We start from the raw sequence: 9,519 nt of genomic DNA on the forward strand, positions 1-9,519 counted from the left end.
ATTTATTCCACCTCCATGGCATCAATAAGCTATAGAATAGAAGTGTGTCTTAAACCTAGATATTAAAGGATTTTATACATTTAACTATAAAGGATTTTATACAATTGACTCAGTTTAATGCAAGATTTTCAGTGAGTGGGCTTTAGTTCAATGACAGATATTTTGTCTAGTTCGGTTGATAACAGGACATGTGTGTGTGCTGACACAGAATGTTCCAGACATCAAGGCACTCGTGGATGAGATTGTGAAGCCCAGGGGGCTTCCTTGACACGCCCATGGGAGGGGCCGAGACGCCATCTTTCGGGGAGATGTGAGACAATAAGAAAAAGCTAAAGGACTTCAGAAGAAGGCTTCCAACAGACGCCAATGTCACTTCGGCCGTTTTTGATGGAGTTCACTTAGTTCTTCTGTTAGGGAAAATAAATCTCCCCCCGTGTGGAAATGTCAGCTTCCTGGTCATTTTTCCCTCAAGAAACGAGCGCATAAATTGTTGGGTGAATGTAGGTTGTGTTTGGTTAATGGAGTCAGATAACTAATTCGAACAATTTGGTAAACTGTACATTTTGATAGTTAATTCCCAACAATTTCAAAACTTTCACTGAGGTTGCGGATCTTAACTCTGGAGGCAAAGCATCCCACAGCACCAGTGCCTGGATGGAGAATGCTCTCAAGCCCCAGAGAGATAAGAGGGGGCAAAGTCACACCTTTAGCGGACCAGGAACCGGTGTAAATGAGCTAATATTGGAGTGATATGATCAAACATTCTTGTCTTAGTCAAAGGTCTAGCTGTTGAGTTTTGAACCAGCTATAAAGGATTGATGGTAGACATTGGGAGACCAGAGAGCAATACATCACAGTGATCAAGCCGAGAGGAGATAAATGCATGAATTATAATCTCAACATCTGATTTTGAGAGCATTGGGGGAATCTTCGCAATTTTATGAAGTTGGAAGACCGCTATTCTAGTTATATTTTTCAGGTGTAACGATAATAAGAGATGAGGATCAGATATAACACCTACATTTTTGACTGTGTCACTCTAAGTCGTATTACATTTGTCAAGGGTCAGTGCAGTCTTTGAGAACAAATCACGAACAATCAGCATTTGTTTTTTTTTCTGGATTAAAGCGCAAAAAATAAGTGACATCCATCTTTGTATCTCAGTAAGAATGGCCTCTAAATTTCTCTAATATAACAGAGCGGTTGTCCCCAGTGGCAAATAAAGTTGAAAAAAAGTGTCTTCTGCATAATATTGGAAACTAATATTACATTTGCGGATAGTATACCCAAGCAGATGAAATGATCTGAAATGATCTGCATTTATATAGCGCTTTTCAAGTCAATGACTTCCCAAAGCGCTTTACATTGTGCTTCACATTTCCCAATAGCGGCTGTGATCTGTGCAGCCATGTAAGGCACTAAACTGCTTATTGGGGGTATTGGGGGTTCAGTGTCTTACCCAAGGACACTTCGGCATGTAACACGGACAAGCCGGGATTCGAACTGGGATCCCTTAATCCTAAAACGATCGCTCTACCTCCTGAGCTACTGAGCTACTGCCGCCCCAGATGCATATACATTTGAAACTAAAAAAGGGGGCCAAAAACAGAGCCCTGTGCAACGCCACAGGTGACATCAAATTGTTCAGAGGTCAGATTGCCGTGGTTAACACATTGCGTTCTGTCTGACAGGTAGGACTTAAACCACGAGAGTTTGGTTCCTGAGATACGATTCCATTTTTCAAGACGATCAAGTAATATGTTGTGGTCCACAGTATCAAAAGCAGCACTAACATCTAGCTGCAGCCATGTTGACGGGGGTCGGTGCATTTGCACCTTGCATATAAAATAGTTTTTGGGGGAAAATTGTTTTCCCTTCTGAACTTTACTCTCTGATTTGATTGCCATATCATTTCAGCGTTATAAATTATATGGTAGAGCACATAACTGTTTTCAATACATGTGATATTCAGAATATTTCTGTTTTGAATCCCGAGTTAATCACAATAAAAGCAGCTCGTCGTAAGAAAAAGCAACGTATTATATGGAGTGTCTTTGACGTGACCAGGGTTGGGTAGGGTTACTTTAACTGGATTACTTTCAATTACTTTTGGATTACTCCAATACCAAATATGCTAATAAAAGACAAACGAAACTAAATATGAATAAAATGATGACTCACAACACGTGGTAAGCTTTCTCTCCTGGCTTTGATCTCTTTAATCTCCGGCAAAACTAACAAAAAATGCGACAGAAACGAAATGAAAATAAATCCAAACAGCTTGCCAACATCATTTCTGCCGTTCCATGTATTCCGTTACTCCCCAAGCCTGCACAAAATTTAGTCATTTTATTCATACTTAGTTTATTTTTTCTTTTATTAGCATATTTGGTACTGGAGTAATCCAAAAGTAATTGAAAGTAATCCAGTTAAAGTAACCCTACCCAACCCTGGAGGTGACTAGTGCCTACTTAACATAAAATCGCTCGAAGATAATTTAAACAGACCTTGTTCGCTACAAATCCTGGATGGCTTTGTAGCGCATTATGAACTGACCGATAACGGATAATGGATAATGAATAAAGAAGATAGAACAATAACCCTTAAAAAATCCCCCCCCCCCCTGTGTTGTGACTCGGCACAGTACCAGTCCCACCGTTTCGCTGCAGATTAACATTTTCGTATTCTGTCTTCATCAAAAGGGATACAATTCCAAATCGGGCTTAGAAACTTGACCACTGTACAGGAACTAATCCCCATAGTAAAAAGGGATGGTTATACTTTTTGTCGTGGTTATTAGTATTTGTTTTAACTCAACTGCCTATTAGACTGCCGGGTGCTCAAGTGCCTCTTGCCGTTCGTCATGGCTCTCGTACTGCCAGAGGAGGCAACGTGATGTCACATGCAAAGAGTCAATATACGAAATAAAGGACATGGTTGCCTCTGGTTATAGTTCCATTAGGGCACTTTGCTTGCAGAATAACATTTTATTGCAAGAACACTGAACTTATGCATGAATTCGAACTCTTCAGCACCTGATATTTCTGGTGATGGGATCACGCAATTTCAGTCATTCGGAGGCTGCCCACACACTCTCAATTGCTGGATAAAGGAAGCAAAGCAACACGAGGAAGTGGGAGCTTCTCAATATGTGGACAATGGTCCAATCAATGCTATTTCTGCCTTAAGTGGTGATTTATCAGAGTAACTGATGAGAAGCCTTTAGAACAGTTTAAAAAAACAAAAACATATATCTACATTTTGGCACTCAAGGACAATGCTTCTGAAAACGGTTATAAACGTTATAGGCCGAATGAGTTAAGAAATGGTCAAACTTGTGCCGGCGTTTTTGTGACTATTCATCATAACTTTGCTCCCTGGCAACCTGGTCGCCAGGCAACACGAGTGAGGTTCACCACGGGGAGAGAGAACGTCTTCTTCACGTCTGCTCTTAACATTCACTTTTTTAACGCAATTGGGGCTTAAACGACGATATGAGAGGGCAGCGGCGAACATAAGTAAGTCGGCATTGGATCCCGGCCGTTAACACCGCTTCTGGCTCAGTTCCAACTGATTAGCGGACCTCAGGTTTCTCGGTTTTAGAGCTGCAGATCTGTTACTACGCTCACCATCAGAAATCAGAACTCGATTAGTCAAATGTGAATTTGACACGAGCTAGGCTCCATTCTTTCTCTCCGGGCATCCGCAATCCCGGAGGGAACACAGATCACCACTGATGGCTTCAGCCTATCCCTCTCCTTCTCTATCTCTTCAGAGTCCTTAAATTCACACCGCAACTTCCCGAAGGGTGATTTTGCGACTTTTTTATTTATTTTTTTTGGAGTATCATTCCAGCACAGGGAGATGATCATGTAATTCTTTGCCCGGGGATTGAGAGTAAATGTGTTATTCATGGCCAAAGGCGTTTTCTATCACGTTAAGTGGAAAATGTGCCATAGATAGGTGACTAGCAGAAACGGGCACAAGCACGTTTGTGCTCATGCTGGCGTGAAACATGCTAATGAGCAAACACAGTCGCAAACACCGACACGTATGAGCAAATATTCAGGTTGGGAGGAAAAACACAACAACGCAGTATCATGCTGCGGTATTTTGCAGTGACAGCACAAACAGGGCTCTTATCCTCATCACAGTTTCTATGAAAACATGAACTCCTATTTCCAAGAGAACCATGAGTCATCTGAGTACTAAAAAACAAAGAAGGGACGAACGCGTCACAAAGGAAAAATGTGAAACTCAATTGTCGTTGCCGGATGGTGAGATACTGCCTTATTCCGCTATTCATTAATTGAAGATCGTGTATTACAATCTAAATCTAATCCCAATCTAATTTAATCTATCTAAACTACTTTACAAATCCTGATTGTGTGTGTGTGTTTGCATGTAATTCATATTTCAGAACGAAAAGGCCAAACTGATTTTTGTAAAAATTTACAGAAGGCTTCCACCAGAGTCTTTAGCTTGGTCAGGGGTCGGGAAGCTATGGCTCACAAGCCATATATGGCTCTTTTCATGAGTACATATTGCTCTTATTGTGAAATAAAAGTAGAAACATTTGGAAGGTGCGTAACTGAGAGGACTTTGGCCGGGTCAGGGCGACTCCAACGATTTGCTTAACTGATAAGAATTCGGAGTCCAACTATTTGTCTGGGTCAGGGCAACTCGAATCGAGCGCCCGGCTAGAGCAAATCAAACACGTCATCGATGACCGAACACAGTATAAATGCCATTGTCGCCCGGACAACTTTGGAACACCACTGAATGTTTGGATGAAATAAACAACGTGTCCCCTCTCATTTCGACTCTCTCTGCTCTCTTGTGTATGTTTTGGGGTGGGGCCGATATACGTCCTTCTCCGAAACGCTGTGATAAAATAGAACTAGACTAGTTAATACAGTGTTATTTTCAGTGTTGGTAAAACGTTACTTTACGTAACAGCGTTATTTATTTATTTTTAGTAACGGGGTCATCTAACTAGTCATACCTCTATTTAGGAACGTCTCTACATACGATTTTTTTCAGGTTACGAGCAAACTGAGCGTAAAAAAAATACCTCGAGGTACGAATTTTTCATCAGGATACGAATAAACAGACTCATACCGGGCGCGCTGCTTTTCGGCGCTCCGCAGTACTCTACCTGGCAACCTGAGTCATATGCGTGAGCGCCGGCATGCTCTCGTGTTTACTGCTTATTCTTTGTGGCCAATTCCGGTCCCAGAAACAGGATGCAAAAACACTGCTGAGGACCAGTAAACAAAAAGACCAGTTATAAAGTAAGATAATATTTTTATTATTTCCTTTATTATTTTCTATTTTACATTGTGAGCCTCTAGTTTTAATTTTTTTGTGTGGTATTGTAATTTTAACATGTGTTTCATTTTCTGATGATTTTTTTATGATTCATTAAAAAAAAAGGCATTCTTTTTATTACTTGGAACGGATTAGCAAATTTAGATTGAAAAGGCGCCTCTGCTTACAAATTTTTCAGGTTAACGATCGACTCCCGGATTGAATTAAATTCGTGAGTAGAGGTATAACTGTAATGACTTTTTCTGCTGTTGCCACACCATACAGAGAAGTACAGAGAAAAAAAACAGAAAGAAAAATGGTTAATAAAATATATAAAGTAAAAAGAGAATTATTAATAATGACATGTTTAACTCTACACAATGGGCAGATTCTTAAGCACATTATACACAATTTTTATATTGGGAATTTTTATCATGTTCAAAAATTTAACCCAAAAACAGATTTGTTGGTTTACAGTCCTCATCTTCCTCATGTGCTGCGTCATGTGCCTTTCTTTTTGCATTCTGCATGATGAGGGTATGTTTACGCTAATTTAATTTATGCACAAGCCAAGAAGTTGCAGTCTTCCTCGGTGCATATATTCCACTGGTCTAAATCTTACCTTTTGTACTCGAGCGCCGCTGGCGGCCGTTAAAAAAATTACATAAATTGGCCGCATCACTGAATAAGCCGCAGGGTTGAAAGTTTGGGGAAAAAAATAGCGGCTTATAGTCCGGAACATACGGTATCTTAGGGCTGCAATTCAAACACAATCTTGCTTACTTCCCCACAATTTGCTTGGTCGAGATGAGCAGCAAGAGCAAACGTGGCCATCGCAAACAAAAGAATCAGTTAGCAGCAACACGCCGCTGTGGGAGGCGTCACTCTAATTACGTCGACGGTCCGACCCGCCGACTCACTTTGCAACAATCTCACCGACAAACACGGCACAAGCTCCACTCTGGAGACTTTGGCAGCAAACATGTGCAGCGGCAGGGGGTTCCAATCGCTTCCCGGCTCATCAAGACTCGTAAGCGTCGACATCTCCGCATGTGGCGCCGCACTTTAAAATGGCTTAAGCGCCAACCCGCCATTCCACACATATCCAAAAGCTGCAAGAAACTCTTTGCAAATGCATCCTCTTCCTTCCTTTCATTTGCATGTTTTGTGCGCTTTTAAAAATAAATCTCTTCAGCAGTAGTTCTCAACGGATCTCACTTCAAAACCTAGCATTCCGCCTTATTGACAAGTTGCAACCCAAATCAAGAAAAAAATTCAATTTTCGTATACAGTGGAACCTCGGTTCTCGACCATATGCCGTTCCAGAACCCTGTTCCAGAACCGATTTGTTCAATCACCGAAATCATTTTCCCATTAAAAATAATGTAAATCGTTTTAATCCGTTCCAACACCCTGAATGTTTACCATTAATGTTTAACGTAAACATGAAGCTAACCCAGGCTAATCGTACGTTCGCGTTATCGTAATCTCCCGTACGAAAGATTACACTAACATGAACGTGTAAAAATAAAAAAATCAGGTCGTTTACAAGTCATTTAGCACCACAAGTGGCTAGCGCTTCATTGGAAAGGGGGCTCCGTTCCAACACCCTGAATTTTGGGCTCAGTTCCAAAACCCTGAATGTTTACCTGAATGTTCAACGTAATCATAGAGCTAACCCAGGCTAATCGTACGTTGGCGTTATCGTAATCTTCCGTACGAAAGATTACGCTAACACGAACGTGTAAAAATAAAAAAAAGATAAAGAAAAGAATTATGAATAGGATTTCTTACCTTTGTGGTGGTCAGCAGAAGGCGCATGCTGCATTCCCTAGCAAGATCGGAAACTCGCACACCTCTTTCATATTTAGCTATTATGTCTTTCTTAAAGGCAATAGTTGTACGAACAACTTTTCTTTTTTCACCTGTCCTGCTTGCACCGACCTTCTTCGGGGGCATAGTTAGGGGCTAAAACACTCCGTTCACCAATATTAAAAGCGAAAGCAAAAAGAGGCAAGTAGGCCCGTGATAAGAGTTGGTCACGAGGGGTGGGGGCGATCTACACGATCTACACCCGTACACCGCTCAGCATCGCACTCTAGCGTACGCACTCACGCAATACCGGCGTTCGAACTACGATTTTTTGACCGACCAGCGAAGCAAGAATTTCTCCAAATTTTTGGTCGAACTCCGATTTGTTCGAACTGAGAGGCGTTCGAAAACCGAGGTTCCACTGTATATCGAATGAAAGATTGTTTAGTTTAAAGCAGAGATAGTAGAATACATTTACTATTTAAAAAAACAAACAAGAAAACTCAAAACGTACCATGTATAATTGCATATAAGCCTACATCGCTTATAAGCCCCCCTGAAACTGCTTTAAAATAACAACATACTCAAATAGATTTGTACGCAATATATTTATAAGCATGGATAATTATTTGATGACAAACAAATATGCCCGGCATTGCCAACCTGATAAATTATTGGATTTGGCTGCTTGGAGTGATTGTTGGTCAAATGCTGCAGTGCCCAATTTTGCCACCAGAGGGCGTTAGAGACCCCTTAAAAGTAGATCACACCAAATTTTTATGTTTATTAAATTTTCTTGGCATTTTTTTGGGGTTCCTTGACACAAATCTTAGCTTGCGGGGGTCCAAGGTACAATTGTGTAAATTTTTTCCCGATAATTGGTTTTGCCTTTTCGGAGGCTATAAGTCACACACAAACACACACCACAAATCAGTAGTTTAGATATACTAGATTACTGTAGACAGATTTGATTGACAGATATTTCCCTGTGTTGACCCCATAAGCAGTTAATTCGTATACAGTAACACAGCAATCCACTGCCACCCACTTCAAATTTAAACTCAACTTTGTCAATTATACTATATGCACAACATACAGCAGAGATGATATTACTATTTCCCGCGTGCAAATATGCAATAAATAGGGCACTATACAAATAACAAATAGCATCAAGGTCAAAAAAGAACACAAATGCATATAAACATATATAAGGTTTCAAAATAAAAATAAATGTGCTAAGTATAACCCTAAAGAGAGCAATTTTGCACTGATTTGGCAGAGGGCAGTGAGGTGAAAGGGAGTATGACATGGAACGAGTTCAGAGTCCTGACAGCCTGATGGAAGAAGCTGTCCTTGAGCCTGCTGGTTCTGGCTGCGACAAATGACTACTATGACTCTACTGATATAAACGAATTATACAGTTTCTCGACTGATCCCTGGAAGAAAGCAAGCTGATGACATACTTTTTTGCAAAGATAAAATTGGGAAATTTCCCGTGGCACACTCAACAAGGTCTCACGGCACATTGGTTAAAAAACACTGCCGTAGACGAAAAGGATTCCCGAGTCCACCTGCCTTCGCTATCCCGGCTCTCTTTTGACATTTAAAGACGCTGGCGTGTTCTTTATCGGGCCGTAAATCTCCCCGCCGCAACGTCGCTTTCCACACGGCTAATGTGACGTATGATAATGACTTTTTTGTGCACTCTTCCCTCACTTGACATATGTCTCCGTTGCAGAGGCGATAAATACACAAGCGCTCTCGGTCAGGCTGATTTCTTTGATTCAGCGATTTCTCAGTTGAGGTGGAACGGGTAAAAACTGTCACGGGGACTTCAGGTTTGCTTTCTTCATAAGTACCAATAATGCGCACTTAAGAAAAACAGATTCTCCAGAAATTTGAAAGTGCGGCTTATAATCCAGCGCACCTTAATTACCAGGAAATATGTTGGATAGCTTTGGAAATGCATAGTTACAATTCAATGATTCTGCATACGGTAACTGTTCTGCCTCTGAGAAACATCTAGTGTTGTCTCCAAGCCCTCTTGTGATTATATATATATATTTTTTTTTTGCCAAAAGAAACAAAAGATGCGCAGAATTTTGACGGCAGCTCAGATGCCAAATTTCAAATGCTTATTGCAAGTATGAAACCTATTGTGATTTCTGTTCCATGTAAAGGTTTTCTACAAAACTATGTACTCTTGTTTGAATCTTTGTTAAATGATACTAGATACAGTAACTGTTCTGCCTATGATAAACATATATAGTGGTTTTCAAGTGCACTCTTGTGGTTAACATGGTAATTGTTAGTTGCTATGATTCGTTTTAGCGGTGAAACCAGATGTCATACTATGTATTTATGTTCTATGAAATCAATGATCTTAATTTAAATGTA

This window comes from Urocampus carinirostris, chromosome 11, assembly GCF_059441175.1.
Source record: "Urocampus carinirostris isolate Australia breed hairy pipefish chromosome 11, RoL_Ucar_1.0, whole genome shotgun sequence".
NCBI lineage: Eukaryota > Metazoa > Chordata > Actinopteri > Syngnathiformes > Syngnathidae > Urocampus > Urocampus carinirostris.